The sequence below is a fragment of the Thermobia domestica genome, chromosome 5 (genome assembly GCF_964235325.1).
Source record: "Thermobia domestica chromosome 5, izTheDome1.hap1.1, whole genome shotgun sequence".
NCBI lineage: Eukaryota > Metazoa > Arthropoda > Insecta > Zygentoma > Lepismatidae > Thermobia > Thermobia domestica.
Window position 1 is genome coordinate 194,492,184 of NC_137458.1, and position 17,708 is coordinate 194,509,891.

At 35.2% G+C, this 17,708-nt stretch overlaps 1 protein-coding gene and 1 long non-coding RNA gene across 3 annotated transcripts in view; one reads left to right on the forward strand and one right to left on the reverse strand.

The window, feature by feature from the left end:
- LOC145686328 (uncharacterized) overlaps nt 1–14,663 on the reverse strand; it is a 42,430-nt gene extending 27,767 nt beyond the window's left edge. The window contains exon 1 of the long non-coding RNA XR_014131589.1: nt 14,445–14,663. This is a non-coding gene — a long non-coding RNA (uncharacterized LOC145686328). The remainder of the gene's footprint in view (nt 1–14,444) is intronic.
- The window catches only part of g (adaptor-related protein complex 3, delta 1 subunit-like garnet), an 895,910-nt gene that overhangs the window by 55,928 nt on the left and 822,274 nt on the right, over nt 1–17,708 (forward strand). The window lies entirely within an intron of this gene.

The window sequence follows — 17,708 nt, forward strand, 5'->3', positions numbered from 1 at the left end:
CCCCCTTTCTCGAGAAAGAACAAATCTTAAAAATCATGATTTTAAGTATGCTACTCTGCAAGAAGAGCAGAGGATTGCCTCCCACGAGGGGAGCTAGAGCACGGACCACGTGCTCATCGCGTCGTTCGGAGGTAATGAACTTCAAGCGAGCTCATTCAAGAGGTTTTATGTGTCTCGAGTTTGGGTGTGTCAATCTTACACCAGATTGTGCAATAATTAGAAAAATTTCTTTAGAAGCTGATTGGATGTGGATGATGTAATGGTTTGGACCACTTGGTGAACTCTGATTGGCTAAAGGTGATCTCATACTACTTATGATAAGCGCGCGACGATTCTGATGACTATGAAGTTTCCAAAATGCACACACCTTCACAAGGGTAACATTTCAGTAAAAAGAGGAAGAAAATACAGACATGGGTTCCAACTAAAACCAGTTAAGATTACACAACATTATACAAGAAGAGGGGTGACACAAGTCTCCACAGTGCTCGGTTCAAAGGTCAGCTTAGCAGCTGCGAAAGTATGAAGTCAGCGCTAAATATAGAATCTGGATTAATATCAGGAGTAAGATTCTAAGAGGGTTTGGTAACATTAATGTCAGACTGATGTTTCACCGTAAAACAGAGAAGTTATTTCAAAAGGGGAAAAGAGAGAGAAAAGAATCTTATCACTTCATAGTTGGTCGTAAGAATTGAGGAGGGTATCTTTAACGGCAGTAAGGCAGACATCTCTGAATATCTATCGTCTTTACAAGAGGTTTAAGAAATAAAGTTGTTCCACTGGATTCGTAAATGAAGAAGTTTGAGAATGAGTGATACTCAAATAACAATTGATTTAAACAAATTTGCGTAATGTATGTATTGGAGAACTTGTGGTTGTACAGGGTGTTTGCAAAAACACCGCAAAATTTGGTCGAAATATTAGCCACGACATTCGACGCCCCTTGGGAAAGAAATTTTGTACTTAATGTTAAAATGTAGTCAACAGAATTTCGTTACGGAATCATATTTGGATTGGAAGAGAAGAAACATTTTGTACAGTGAGTTGGAAACACTGTTAACTACTATTAAACTGTATGCAGAGTTGACAACAATATCTTGTAATATTCAGTAATGTAAAAATAGTAAGAAATTGTTGAAGTGGAATTGCAACACTGCTGAATACAAAATTATATTTGGTCTAGGAATTAATTCGTGCGGTCGGTACGCACACATTGAAGCTGTAGTACAAACACAAAATACATAAATACCTTAAGAAAAATATTGTCCATCGCTAGCCACCACTTTCGCCCATCTGTCAGGCAATGTACGGATTCCGTGGCGAAAGAAGTCCTCATCCTGGGAAGCGATCCAGTCAGAGACCCATGTTTCGATATCTTCTGAAGAAGTAAAGCGCTGTCCAATCAAATCGTTGTTCATGCAATCGAACAAGGTAGTAGTCCGAAGGAGCAACGTCTGGTGAATACGGCGGGTGGGGTAAAACTTCCCATCCGACATTTTCTAAATAGGTTTTGACCGGTTTTGCGACATGTGGGCGAGCGTTATCATGTTGAACAATAAGTTTATCATGTCTGTTCTCCCATTCTGGTCGTGTTCTGGCCAGAGCTTGCTTCAAACGCATTAATTGTCGTCGATAACGTTCTCCATTCATAGTTTCACCCGGTTGCAGCAGCTCATAGTACACCACACCTTTCATATCCCACCATATGCACAGCATAACCTTTGCACAGTGAATATCTCGTTTTGGTTGTGATGGACCTGGTTCACCTGGTTTCACCCAGGCCTTTTTTCGTTTAGGGTTCTCGTAATGGATCCACTTCTCATCACCCGTAATAATTCGATGCAGAAACCCCTTTCTGCTCTGTCGTTGAAGCAGCAATTCGCAAATGGTTTTTCGTCTTTCAACGTCTCTGTCTTTCAATTCATGTGGAACCCAATGTGACATCTTTTGAATCATTCCCATGGCTTTCAAGCGTTTGGAGACTGTTGTTTGATCAACGCCTAATGCTGCTGCAAGTTGTTCCTGCGTTTGACACGAATCCTGCTCGAGCAATGCTGTCAATTCTTCGTCTTGAAATTTTTTTGGCTGTCCAGCTCGCTCTTGGTCTGCCAAGCCGAAATCACCACTTCTAAACCGTGCAAACCACTTCTGACACGTTCGCTCAGCTAGAGCATGGTCACCATACACTTCCACCAAAATACGATGACTTTCAGTCGCACTTTTCTGCATGTTAAAGTAATGCAGCAGGACACCCCGCAAAAACACTTTATCAGGCACAAATTGCGCCATGTTCACTTAACTACAAACTGGTGTTGTTGACGCTTTAATCCACTGCCCTATACTACGAACGATACGCGATGACAGGGGTTTGCAACACATGTGTGGATACACGGAACTGTGGGACGCTCCGTTCGTTGCGCCATCTCTTGTCCACTCGCACGAATTAATTCCTAGACCAAATATAAGATTAGGATCATGATTGCAATTTTAACTAAAACACTTACGTAACTAATATATATAGATATGATGATAGGGATAACTTTTAAAACACTTATCTAAGGTTATATATATATATATATATATATATATATATATATATATATATATATATATATATACAAACTAGGTGAGAGATTTATAAAGGTTAGAGTGAACTCAATATCACTAACGATACACATATTATCAATATCAATTAAAATCAAGATTATATATATAGATAGATATAGGTAGTTGGACTCATCAATTACAAAACACACACAGTAAAATTAAATCATTAATGACTACTTCAAATGACAAATATATATTAAAATGGCTACAGTAAGATAGTATCAAACATAGTAATGTTACAAGATTAATATAGAGTATGATTATAGTATACACTTACTACCTACTACAATTATTTAGATATAAAATCTCGATTGTAAGTGAATTACAAATTAAGAAACAACTACGTGGCTCTACAAATGGTTATATACGGATAATACAAAGAATACCCTAGTTGCTACGATTTGTCCCTACATATTTACAAAACTAAATATTGTCTATAGAGATGTACGAAGATGAACAAGGCCAGTACAACATGATTTCATATATGTACATGATACCTATTAAAACACTATATCGAGGGATAACATAAATGACCTCAAATATATACAGTACACATGCAAAATAGTTTTTTTGCTCAGTTTTATAGTTATTATTATGATACGAGTTCCTATATATACAAAGGATATACATATATGTAAAGGAAATGGATGACACATACTAAATTAATATAATTAGATACTAAACCCAAGGAACATGCAATTATGCTACACAAATCAATTATAACCAAAAATGAAGTATATATAGATAATAAGTATTTATACACATTTTTTACTAATCTACAATCGTTCACGATATTTGTTCTTAACCTAACTAGACATTCAAGGAACTGCACGTTTCCTGAATGAAATTCTAACAGGTATACATACAGAATTATTGAATTAGCAAAAGATTTGAGTGACTTCTATATTATTAAAAAGTACAAGAATCAACTACTTAAAAATTCTAGAGATCATAAACACTACATAGAATCGCAAGACTACCGTATATAGAATAACTACATTAGTTAATGAAATATTTAATTCATCTCTTTCTATTTATTTATCCATTATTATTATTATTATTATTATTATTATTATTATTATTATTATATGTAAATTTTCTTTTTTTTTTCAAACTACGTTTTGTTTTTGGATACATTAATTAAAAATTTGCACATTATCACAGACTCCAAAATCATCAAAACAAACCATTAAATATACGATAAGAAAGGGAGCTAGTTTGTTTTTATGTTCTTCTTTCTTTTCTTTTTTTAAACTGCAGACAGTGAGCCTTTACCAAAATTGGGTTACTAGGACTCCCTGAAATCGAAAGGTCATCCACTCCCTAAGGTTAGTTGGAAACTGACACTCAGATGTTTCTTTTTTTTTTCTTTTTTTTTTTTTGCTACTACACTCCACGCTGCGGTCAGAGGGGTGTAAAGAAAAAGAAATTTTACGACAGCCCTTTCTAGTAAGGGTCTGGTTTTCCTTTAAATAGAGAATGGCCAAAAGAAGAATTTTCTATTCTTTCATCCAAACTTTAAGGCTGAATTCTTTTAGCGCGAAATGGATAGATTCGCATATACTTTCTTTTTTTAAAAAAACACTTTATAACATTCGTCCTTTAAACAATTAAAATTGAGTACGGAATAGCGTATGATATTTTTCCAATTGAACCCTTTTGATAGATTCTATAAGGAACACTACTCAATACAGGGTGTTCATAAATTAGATGACAATTTTATAGTTACGTCTAAAAATACCTAAATTACAATATGACGCAAACCATCAATATACAAGATCAATTATCGTCTAAACTTTCAACGTTTTCACTTAACAATACGCCAATTAATGCGTGGTTCAATATTATTGTTTAGTGACTAATGTCACGCAGTTGAACAAACGCTTAACAATAAACTTAATCAAATAAATCATCTCAATTTATAGAATGAATTACCACAACCAATTAATTGGTACAAGAGGTAGAGTTACAATGTGGAATTTTAAATCAACACATGTTTAATTGTACAAATTCGTACAGATGTACTTCGCTTTTACGCCATTTACTAACAAAAGAACCAATATAACTGAAGTACTGACGTTTAGAAATTAACAATAAATTTAAATATAGCTTCAGGCGATTATCTTGCTGCCTTACTACGATAACAGCTACCTTTTACAGTAAAATATTGATATCATTCAATTGGTAGATCTTAGTTTCAACCTGGATATTTACCAGAAATCATATTCATTATAACATATAGTAGATATCAAAATAAAATTATCATATTCATAGTAACACATTATAAATATCAACATACATTATCATAATTATTATAGTGTATATTCACGTTAAAATATTATTAGATTTACAGCTTAGCATGTCTATTCCAAGTAATTACAATAATTAGTGTCTTCGAATGATAAAATAGAATCTGCCACAACCTTATAGAAATACAATTGAGATGGAATGGACCATAATTACTTAAATACATTTAAGAATAATTAATACAATTCAACGAGAATTCCTTACAGGAGACATGATGTCGACTTTTAGATATGATTTAAGTTTGCACTTGGACGGCAGGAGGCAAGAGAGATATGATGATTACTTTTAGCCTATTTTCTAACATTAACTCATACGACCCTGGGACTTGCATCTACTTCGCATTTATTAATACTTTAACTTTAAGGAGTTTAACCGCGTATTTACATTTTAGAGACCTTTTGAAATATCTAGATGCACAAAAGAACGATTTATAATTTCAAAGAGGAGACAAGGAAGAGTTTATATGCAATTACAAAATGGTCAATAACGCATTTGTTTACTAAACAGGGCGGCTGTATCTGACATTTAGGCCAAATAAGGATTTTATTCTAGAAAATAACTCGATTCCTGGACATGCAAAAGAATTTCTTTTACTCATGATAATATAACATAACAGTAATTTACTCGAAAGCTAGAAAACATAACAATACTTGATACATTCAGCAAGCAGATTTAATTATCTCTTTGGACAACCTTAGATTTTTAAGGACTCGTGCCTGGACTCATTAGGGAGTAAGAGTGCTCAAGAGGATCAGGTCTACTAGATATAACACAGACGCACCTTTGATTAAATTAGGCACTCGCGAGCAAGAACATTTATGACCATTAACAAATACAACATTAGCTTCCATACATATCATTACCATCTCGAAAAGCACATAATTAACACTTTAAAACCACAATGTGTCTTTCGAACGAAACACTTGGCTTCCTTCCGAAAGAACCAAACATTCTCTGGTCGTTCGTTAGTAAACAGAACGATAATAAGCAGCTTCGGGACCTAGGGGGGTCCATAGCGACCTGGAATGTAATAGGAGGGTCCAGTACATTTAAGAAGTAAACCCTTTCAAAGATCCGGCTTAACATTCTTACAATTACTCGGACGCACCATTATACAATAAGGTCGATACAACAGAGGATAAACATCAGAGATTGCGCGGTTCTCAGCTAATACAAGCGATAGAAACAGGCGACAATACTCTGGGACGACCAATCTACGCTTTGGGGCTGATAATTATCATAATTATCACGTTTGATGGAATTGGTACTCTTTTTAGGAAAGGGAATTTACGCATCCTAACCTAATATAGACTCCATAAATTACTACTGGAACAAGGGAGAGGTATATTCACTATCTAAACATTTTCCGACAGTGTGTCTCCCAACGACACGTTCCAAAATAGATAGCTCGCTAGAATTTACAAGATAATTACACAACTCGAGGCATTAGCGCTCGGTAAAGGAATAGCAAAATTAATAAAATTACAGAGCACGGTTTTACGTCCTGAACAAGTGAAATTAAAAACAAAATGACTACGGTCGAATTTATCGTGACCGGAAAGTAATAAATTTATAGATAATACAACTCCTAACATAATGAATAAGAAAAGATTCTTTGATTAATAATGTCTACTAATAAATTATTTAAACGTCTCCTTAAGTAATAACAATAGCTAAGCACAAACGGAATTGTTAGGATTAGTCTGTCTACTACATTCAGTTAACGTATTTCTTCCTTATAAAAATAGCCTTACATTGACAATTAAAATTTACAATAGCTTTATTCAGATTACAAAACTTTGATGCCATGGACTTCAAAAAGCAATCAATACTTTGCGCTCTTATCATTCAATCAAAATACAAGGGATTTCGCGGTCTTAGAATACAGGGTACAATAATTCAGGGGTGTCTCGCATTAGTGTTGTCTTTATTCAGACACGACTTAAAATAAAATAAACGAGTTAGGCTTAATGTTACAACTTATTAGGAATGGTCTCTATATAAAACAAATTACTAGACTGAATTTATTGCCCTTTTAAACTTTCAATCTTGGTATACTTAATTCCCTCATAATTAACAAAAAGCACGTCCATTCATAAACAATAAAATTAAATTGGCCTCCAAGAAATTTTAAAATAATTTGAAAACTTTAAAATCACAATAATGAATCTCATTATGAACTTTTACTTAGAAACGAAACATATTAAGGCCTTAGTTCGTATAGTTCGTGTAAGGAACCTCTTTAGCACCTAACATAATATTTAATTTACCTCTAACGCTGAGAAGCCAGACGGGGAAAGATCAAGAATTTACCCACAATCAAAAGAACTAACAGCGTGTGAGTAAAAGGACTCACAGGATGAAAATTTCAAAATTTCAAGGATATTTGTTTTGACTGACTTGTTCATTAGTTGCACAAGCAGAATTTGAATACCTGGAGTTCATACACCAGCCACACGGCCAGTGATTCAAGAAATGAACCTCGCGAAAATTCATTTCAAGAATCGAACTCGGAATACGTTAAGAAGCTTTGAATATAGAACGAAATAGCTTTCATCTCGATAGGTAGAGAAGAAAGTAACCGTCCCATATTTGGCGCCACAAACGTTCTCAAGGTATCGTGTTGATATTTCTCCCTACTAGTGTTGTAAATAGAAAAAAAACCGTTCGTATTTTTTCAGAAATGTACGTTTTTTTTAGAAAAAAAACATTGCCTCTCGTTTTTTTCTAAATTTCGTTTTTTTTCAAATAGTCATTTGTAATGCATCTTACGTTTATTTAAGTATAAAATATTTTTATGTAGGTGTAATTACCGTAATATGCAACATAAATTAAACGATAGATATTGATACGCTACAAATATTTTACAATTTATATGAATAGCATACCTACTAACAATTCGGGTTTCAGCAGTTTTCATCAATATCAAGTTAGAAATAAAAGTGGAAATGAAATTTTGTTTTTCCCTGAAAGCAGGTCTTTAATAAGTATAAAAATAATGTCACGAAAGTATAAAATTCAAATAACTTGTCAAAAGGTAAAAGCTAATACTAATTTGCCTACTAGTATTTTTCTAAATATAATATTTAAATAATTTGCCGACTAGATATATATTATATGCAGAACCGGCTCTACCATATGTGCAAGACGTGCATTTGCATGGAGTGACAAGTATGGAGAGTCCGGCAAAATATGTCATAAGTATATTATTTAAATTAAATATTTCTTGTTGGAAACAGACTTCATGATGATGTTAGTTACATTTACTAAGCTGACCTAATATTTGAATACTACATTCATAAATTGTGTTTAGGTTGCATTAGTTTAAGGTCACATGGGCAATGCTAAAGCAAATGGTCAAATAAATCCCAACACAAATTGCTTGATTGTTGTCAAATGCAAGAACTCAATTCTCGAATAGTAGCGAATATCTGTTCCATTTAGTTAGTTATAACAGTTTTGATATGACAACTCGTCTTGTTTTTGTCACAAACAAGTTCCTTATCATTGAAGATAGAAACAAGTTTTTTTTTTGTTTTTTTTTAAATGTTCACAGATGTAGAAGAAAAATCAAGAAATAAAGATAAAAGAGCTAGTTGCACTGGAATTGCAAACTGATACATTGAGATTGAAGCTCGATATTGAATTCTGTAAAAAGGATTACCATCTTTCCTCTGCAGGTGTGTTTCCTTTATCTCTCACTATCATTACAGATTAATGTTAAAAAAAAAAAAAAAAAAACAGACACAAGGAGATTGTACTTTTAGTACAAGTAAGTAATTAAGCCTTTCTGAGTGGGACTGCACTTACCATTCCCTTCATTGTTCATGCTGGAGTAGCATACTTAAAATCGTGACTTTTAAGATTTGTTCTTTCTGGAGAAAGGGGGAGGCGGCAAATTATGCCATTGCAGGGGGGCGACAAATTGCCTAGGGCTGGCCCTGATATGTATATACAAGACATGAATATAGGATGACTCAATTTGAAGTAACGCAGGGTGTTTCAAAATGAATATTAGAGCTTTGAAACTTTGTAGTATCTATTACAATTAACTTACAATTGAAGCGCTTGGAGGATAAAGGTGTTATGTTACATTTTTCAAAATGTTGCATTCTGGCTGTTCATGCACGTGTTATATGCTACTCATGCTACCTAACATATTATTTGGTGAGTCCTCGTCCTGGTGCAGATATTTAGAAACGATGAAGGTGGTATGTTAACGGACAAAGTTGTGAAAGTCAATTTTCCCATCATATTCAATTTGTTACATAATACCTTTGTCCTCCAAGCGCTTCAATTATAAATATTATCAAATAAAAGAGCAACTCAAACAGTTTTGTACACACACATGTACATGCATTGTTTCCTCTGTCTGCCGTTAGAAAGAGCTAGTAACAAAGATGGGACTAGAGAGCGGAAAGCTGTTTGTGTTTTAATAAAGACTGAATCTGTAGTTACAGTGCAACCGTCTGTGTGAAGAATATTAAGGAGACGTTTGCAACTATGTCCTTATCGTTTGCAGTTGCTAAAGGTCTAAAACCTACAGACTACGGCTTACGTGCCAATTTCACAGATGAAATATTGCTGCATAACAATGAAGATTTTCTAGATCATGTCATCTTCAGAGATAAATCGATATTTTAACTAAGAGCTAATGTGAATACTCATAATGTTCGGTTCTGGCCGTCTGCAAATCCTAAGGAGATGATACACTTGAAACGAGACTCCCCTAAATTGAATGTGTTTTATGCCACATGGCGGAAAGTTTATTGGCCTTTCTCGCCTATCGACTAGATGTGTCCCGTGTGACGAATGAAGCTCACGTCGAACACTTGTAGCAAAGACTGTTTGAGGTACTCTTTTTACTTGACGTATTGTATATAATTGTACGTAACATGTAATAAGTACTACGAAGACTTAAAACCCCGATATTCATTTTGATACACCCTGCATTTCTCAACTACAATATTGGAACTAATACGTAAAATGGAGAGAAAAATTTCCTTATAAAGTGATTGTTTACAACAACGATATTATAATTAGTCGATACTATAACTACAACAACAACACGAGTTAGTAGTCAAAAAAAAATATATATATATATAATCAAATGTACACTCATAACCCTTTCGGATCCAGGTGGCCAATGTGGCACATACGGGTGTGGCACTTTTTTAATACGCTCCTGTGTGGACACTAATTAAGATATCGAGATACTACTTTTGCTAAATATGATTGGACCATAGTTTATCATATTAATTTATTTTTCTTCTCGGGGTCGAATTTCCTTCTCAAATTTCAGCCCAGTCAAAAATTCGAGAATTTTCGAATTTCCTTTACTTCTCTTTTCCCTGTAGCTTCCTTCATTGTAGAGAGACCTCCTTAAGACTTGCCAGGTAGATACCTCGGATGGACACCTAATTGTTGACATCAATTGGACGGGCCTGCGCGTAGTGTTTCCAATTAGGTAAATTAAAATTTCCCTAAATTTGGACAAAAAATTCGAAATTTTTGTTTATAAATCCGTATCTACACGTCCGAGTGCAAGTCAGCTTACGCCAGTCGAACATTTGTCCTTACTGAATAAACGTGGATACAGATCGCTACAATGGAGTAATTAGGGGGCACACGGAAAATTCGTATTTAGGTTCTGACCCTTAATTCTTCTAGTTTTTCCCTACTTTTCTGTTTACCGTAATGTATTTTTTGTTAATTAGAAGCTTTGTTCCTTAAATATCGGCATGATACTTATAGGATATATTAGTGGTGTATCAATATTTAATTTAAGATAGTTTTCGTCTGTCAGGTAGCACCGTTGCCAGCTACAAAAAAATGTAATTCCAGATTTTAGGGGGAAATTTTGGGAAAATTATTTGTTTTGTTTCTATTATTTCCCACTTGTTCGCTACATCGGAACAAACGTATCACTATCTGAAATTCTCGTCTTTGCCCTACACAACGCACTATAGAAAGTTTTAATAGGATAATTAGGGGAAGTATAGTTGAGGTTTACAGTAGACCTTGTTCTCTAAGTGATTTTTTTTTTTTTTTAAGGTAGAATGAGATATTTTTATTGACACGCTTACTTTATTAGATATCGTCACAATACTTGTAGGATATATTAAAGGGATACCAAAGCTTATTTTAAGATAGTTTGTGTGTCTGATAGCAGTGTTGCCAGCTACAGAAAATTTTAATTCCAGATTTTAAGTGGAAATTTTGAAAAATTCCATTTTTGTCTCTATTATTTCCCTCATGTTGGCTACAGTCGAACAAACGTACCAGTGTCTAAAAGCCTCGTTCTTAGCCTACACAGTGCACCATAAAAAGTTTCACTCGAGTAATTAGAGAAAGTACAGTTGAGGTTTACAATAAACCATGTTCTTTAAATGGCAAGATGAAGGTGAATTTCTGAGGTAGAATGAGATTTTTTTTAAATTTTATGCTTACTTTGTTAGATATCACCATGATACTTGTAGGATATATTCTTGGGGTATCATGGTTTATTTTTAGATAGTTTTTGTCTGTCTGATGGCTGTGTTTCCAGCCAAAACAATTAATTCCCAATTTTAAGTGAAAATTTTGGAAAATTTCCTTTTTCCCTCTATTATTTTCCTCTTGCTGGCCACATTGAAACAAACGTACCACTACCTGAAAGCTTTTTCTTTGGCCTACAGAACGCAGCATAAAAAGTTTCAATGGGATAATTAGAGAAGCTGTAGCCGCGGCATATCTGTTGATTTTTGATTCGGAGGCATAAAAACTGTCAAAATTTTATGTGAATGATGAAAGAGAATTTTTTGTTTCCCTCTTTGAATGGAAGCCAGTGACTTCAGGATTTCACTGTACCTTGTCAACACAGCAAAGAATGCTTTTAGGTGACTTGAACCCATATGGCAGCAGTGGTGCTAGATACAAAGAATTTTGAACTTCGGTTAGGGAATTTTTTGTAAATTTTTACCCCTACATTTTCTTCAATAATTTCCCACCTGTTGGCAAGACTACAATGTAACTTACACCAAAATATAGCCACATCCATTTTCTAAAAAGCAAGGCCTTAACCATATCAATCGAATGAATAGTTTTTGAGCAATAAGTCATTAACTGGAAATGTAGGAAAACGCCAAAAATGACCTGGGGCCGAAAGGAATAATCACACAATTTTGCTAGTATATAGGTGCAAAGAAACAAACGATTTGTAAGTTACGAGGGCTTCGACTCAAGTTCTGTTGATTATTTCAATAATCTGAAACATAAATCAATAAATAATAGTTGCCAGAAAAAAAAACAGACATTTGAAAAAAAACGTGAAAAAGAACGATGTTTTTTATTGAAAAAAAAACTTCACAGAAAAAAAACCGTTTTTTTACAACACTACTCCCTACAGTTTTCAGTATACTAACGCATTACAACAACCGGGGAACGCTAACCAACACACCTCTTTTTTTCTCGTTCTTTTCTTTCCTATTTTTTGTTTTTGTTTTGCCCAGCTGGGGGACCTGACAGAGAACAGATGGTTTCTCTGTGCGGAAGAAAAAGGAACGAACTATTCTTTTGATATATGGACTGTTTCTTTTTCCTTCCCTATTGACTTCTCGAGAACAAGCAAAAAGATAGCTCAGCTTTCAGGGTAGAAGAGGGCATTTGCCCAACGCAACACATCAACACAAAATGTTTACTTTTAGATTTAAATTTCAAGCAAATTAATAGGAAACCTGTCATTTCAATTCACACATTTGAACATTAAATTATACGAAACTCATTTAGAATATAAATGAGACCCTAAGCAAACTACATAACACAAATGAAAGTAATAATATAAATAACTCTTGCTTTTTCATTTACAAAAGCAACATAGGATTGTATCAAGCAATACCAATTAACACATTATTAGATGACGAGCTAATAATCGAATCTCACTGCTGAAACACCAATTTATGTAGTGTCGAGAACCCGTAGGGGTCGAGTTCAAGCGAACCACCGGTAGGGCTTTTCGGATAACATTCTGATCTTAATAAGGCTACCCCTATCCTTGCGTAAAAGGCAAAAGCTCGTCGAATAGTCGCTTCCTCAATCTCACAAAATATTACGAGGTTCCTGAGACAGCGCCAAAGCAATAAACGCAGTCAATACGAATAAGTAATTGTTCTGTGGATCACACCGATAGCAGTGGTCTGAACACGGAGCGGTGTGATTTATGATACTAAGGTCTGAGGCTACGGCCTCAGCAAGAGAGCGGTCGTTCAATCTAAGAGTGGCGCAATGGATCATTAATCCGACAGAGGTTATATTACAAGATTACAACAGGATACTTAGAATTTAATTATCCGCCATGTTGTCAAATTATACACATGTATAGTTAGTTAAATACCTAATAAATATCTATAATTAAGGTGGGGCCACACTAGTGGCAATAAGAAACACATCAAGGTTTTGCGCATCAAAAGAGGGGAGTTCAAATACATCCCGATATCAATAATTACATCAAGAGGGGCGGACAAAATAATAAACTGAGTGCGCCTCGTTAGCATTGAGAGGTTCAAGCAAATGGGCAATTACAGCTAGAGAATAGTTGAACGACCAAACAATTAGAACCAATGATCATTTTAACTCAATTTACTAGGGCTTAAAGAATATTCACTTACGTATTAAGTATTAAGCCAATTGAGGAAGCGACTCCCCTTGGTCAAATGAAATATTACAGTACAAATACCATATTGAGAAATCGCAAGGGTAGGAAGACAATACGTCGAGTTAAACAAGAGAATACCAAACACATGATTTACACTAAAAGGAACTTTCCTACCAAAGCCCTCTTACACTATTCACTGGCGACACACAACACTACTGCAAATCGAATTACACAAATTAGTCACAGGTGACGTAATTAGTTCTCACTACAGTAATCTCTTGAAGTCAGAAAACAAGGAGCGATAGTTGATAGCCCGAGCGGATTGGCTGAAAGATGTTAGTTCTTACCTGCAGGCGGATGCAGAGGAGAGGTCAGCCACAGGCGTCTCAGTTGAGACAGGATCTTGACGTACCTGGTCCAATTGCAGTCCCTCGAAGGGGGACGAGAGTTCCCAGGAGCCAACAGGACTACGATCTAGACTACTTGTAGATTCACTCTCGCGACGATCCACCGTAAGGTGACTTACCACTTAAATCGCAGTGTGTGGTCCGAGTGGAGGCGTCTCTCTAGATTTAAGGAGAGGTTGGGATTTTCTATCGGTCTGTTATAGTAATAATAATATGAACATATTACGAGTGTGTTGCGGGTGATTTATTATCGAAGAGTTCAGTTTCTTTACAGACCATAAGATCAGACATTTGAAGGATCACAAGTAAATCACTACTCAAGATTAAATTACAGGTCCCTACAGATCCATGATTTGTAGGTATAGGCGTGGTATCTTAGAAAGGGAGACATCAGAAGTGGGTTCGAAGCAAATATTTTAGTCTACAGAAGAATTCAGATAGTAAGTAAGTGTACAACAGCTCTCTGGGTGAGCTAGTAAAAACATACTTACTCAGCTTAAACAAAATGTGAGTTTGGTTTATAACGGTGGGCGTGGTAACGGTCAACACGCCGGATACTTGACACAGCACTTTTGAGTCTTTCGTACTTCACTATACAACACTAAGTCCAGGAGAGACGATCCAGTATCACTAACGTAATTTAATGTAACTCTGCAAGAAGATCAGAGGATTGCCTCCCACGAGGGGAGCTAGAGCACGGACTACGTGCTCATCGCGTCGTTCGGAGGTAATGAATTTCAAGCGAGCTCATTCCAGAGGTTTTATGTGTCTCGAGTTTGGGTGTATCAATCTTACACCAGATTGTGCAATAATTAGAAAAAATTCTTTAGAAGCTGATTGGATGTGGATGATGTAATGGTTTGGACCACTTGGTGAACTCTGATTGGCTAAAGGTGATCTCATACTACTTATGATAAGCGCGCGACGATTCTGATGACTATGAAGTTTCCAAAATGCACACACCTTCACAAGGGTAACATTTCAGTAAAAAGAGGAAGAAAATACAGACATGGGTTCCAACTAAAACCAGTTAAGATTACACAACATTATACAAGAAGAGGGGTGACACAAGTCTCCACAGTGCTCGGTTCAAAGGTCAGCTTAGCAGCTGCGAAAGTATGAAGTCAGCGCTAAATATAGAATCTGGATTAATATCAGGAGTAAGATTCTAAGAGGGTTTGGTAACATTAATGTCAGACTGATGATTCACCGTAAAACAGAGAAGTTATTTCAAAAGGGGAAAAGAGAGAGAAAAGAATCTTATCACCTTATAGTGGTCGTAAGAATTGAGGAGGGTATCTTTAACGGAAGTAAGGCAGACATCTCTGAATATCTATCGTTTCTGGGAAAACCTCTTTGCAGGTTTGATATCTCCAACAGGGTTACCAAATATATTTTTTTTTAAAAAAAATCAGAGATAGCCACCTAGTCAATTTTGCATATACCTGCCTGAATCGAGATGGAATGGACCATTAATGAAATAAAAGGTAAATATTCATACTACCTATTTCACGACATATTTAGTAAATGCCACCTTTGGGGAAAGTAGCTGTAAGAACGGGGTCTGAGTCTTCTATCCAGTGTTATAATGTTGAGTTAGACAACCATTCTCACGTTGTTGTACTTTCATACATGTTTTTACTACAGTTATAAGAAGGTTCGAGATGAAGATACAGAGAAGGATGGAAAATCAGCCGGAAAGAGAAAATCAGAAATAAAGAAGTTCTAAGAAGAGTGAATGAAGATAGAATACTGAAATTGATAGCGAAAGGAAAATTAATTGGTTAAGATACTATCTAAGGATGAATTTCCTTATAAGAGACACTTTAGAAGAATTAACTTTTGGAAGAAGAAAGTGTCAGTTTCAGGACGATATGAAGATGGTTCAACAAGAACTAAGACAGAATAGAAATGAATGCAGAAATATTAGTTTGCTGTAAGGATCTGTCGTTGTGACAGAACTGATGATGATGATGATGATGATAAGATTATAGTGATGGTCATAATAAAGACGTAGGATTTGCTTTCGTCACGATACATAGTAACGCCCTTTCTTTAAGTAGGATTATTTATGCGTTATATTGATATTTTAAGAAAGTATTCTTACAAATATAGTAAAGAATTGTTCCGTTTTACAAATTTTGGTTGAATGTATATATGGAACGTAATGGAAATGGCGAACGAAAAAAATTATTTCCAGCAGTATTAGTAGTAAACAATTATGAACACGGTTAGGTTTATGTAGAAAAAATCGTCTCATAGAGACAAGACATACGCCATTTTCTCGTAGTTGGACATTTTTCATGGAAGGAAATAGTTGCATCTCTGAAATAACAAAAAATGTAACAAATCTAGTTACGTAAGAATGTACCCATGTCAGGGGCCTATAAAATCTGTAAACAACAAGTGCCCCAGAGGTCCCATCATGGGTCCCCAGGGGCCAACTTGAAAATTCCAAATAGAAACCCTCTACATTAATGCAGACTCGGATACTGCGACCGAAAATACGCAACTTTTAGTTTATGTATTTTTTTTCGTTGTCCTAGACACTGGCGCAAATCATGGGATGAGGGGGATATGTCCCATCCAATCTTTGAACTTGGGGGACTGTCCCCCTCAATAATTCGATTTGAAATCTGCTTTTTGCGGAGAAATGTGATGATTTGTGTCCGATTGCCAGAAAGGAAAGTGGGGTGAAATTGATTTCTCCCAAAACAAGCCTCAAATCTGTCCGCCTTCCAATATTGAAGACAACCCTGCTCCTCTGATCCTCCATAGCATTGTATTTCAACTTCAGAAATATTTTGAACATCATTATAAAAAAAGATGATGATGATTATGGTAACCCGTTCCTTCCCCCAATGTTGAGGACAGATTTGCGCCGCTGCTCCTAGGTAACACATAAATCGCAATAATAATAATAATAACATTGTATGTCACCTGAGGTTGATAAATGAAAACCTGGTTCAAGAACTGGACATGCTGTGTGATGATGGTGCTAAGACTTGCAAACAAATAAAGTTATGAACATGTTTGTAACAATATTCTTCAAGTACTGAGATTTTTTCTATGAGCTTGTGGACACTATGATAGTTGATTAACTCTAGGTCTCTGTTGAGACATGAAGTTTCAATTGATAATGGGACATAGTGTCAAAAGAGAATTATGTTATTAATTTTTGTCACGTTTATGTAGATATGTATAAACATGAGAGGCAAAAGTGAAAGTGAATATGTAAGGTTGATCGGTGGATCTATTAAAGTTTAAAAGGACATTATCATTTTGTTGTTATAGTGATGTAGATGTCCATAATTACGATTTAATTTGAAACTGCATGTAATTCCATCTGACAAGTGAAAGTAAATATGAACATGTGAAGTTGATCCGCACATCTAAAGAGCAAATGTGCTCTTATAAGCTTAGTGGAATAAATAACATATCATGTTCTGTCAATTCCAATATGTCATGTACTGTAAATTCTTATGGTTGATTGTAAATTAAAGTCCAGCAACGTAGAAGCCATTAGATATTGGTAGCAGTAGGCATTATTACAGAGAACCTCTGAACTCTCAAACTGCATTTCAACTGATTTGTGTTAGAGCTCTCAAAGTAAAGTTCTAACGCTCTCGATGATACGAGGATGGAGCAATCACCTAAGGTCATGTGCTGAAGTAAGAATAATATTTAAGGAAAAAAAAAAAATCGCGTTCCACACAATCCCATTTCAAGATCTACTGTTGAGTGCATTGTAAGAC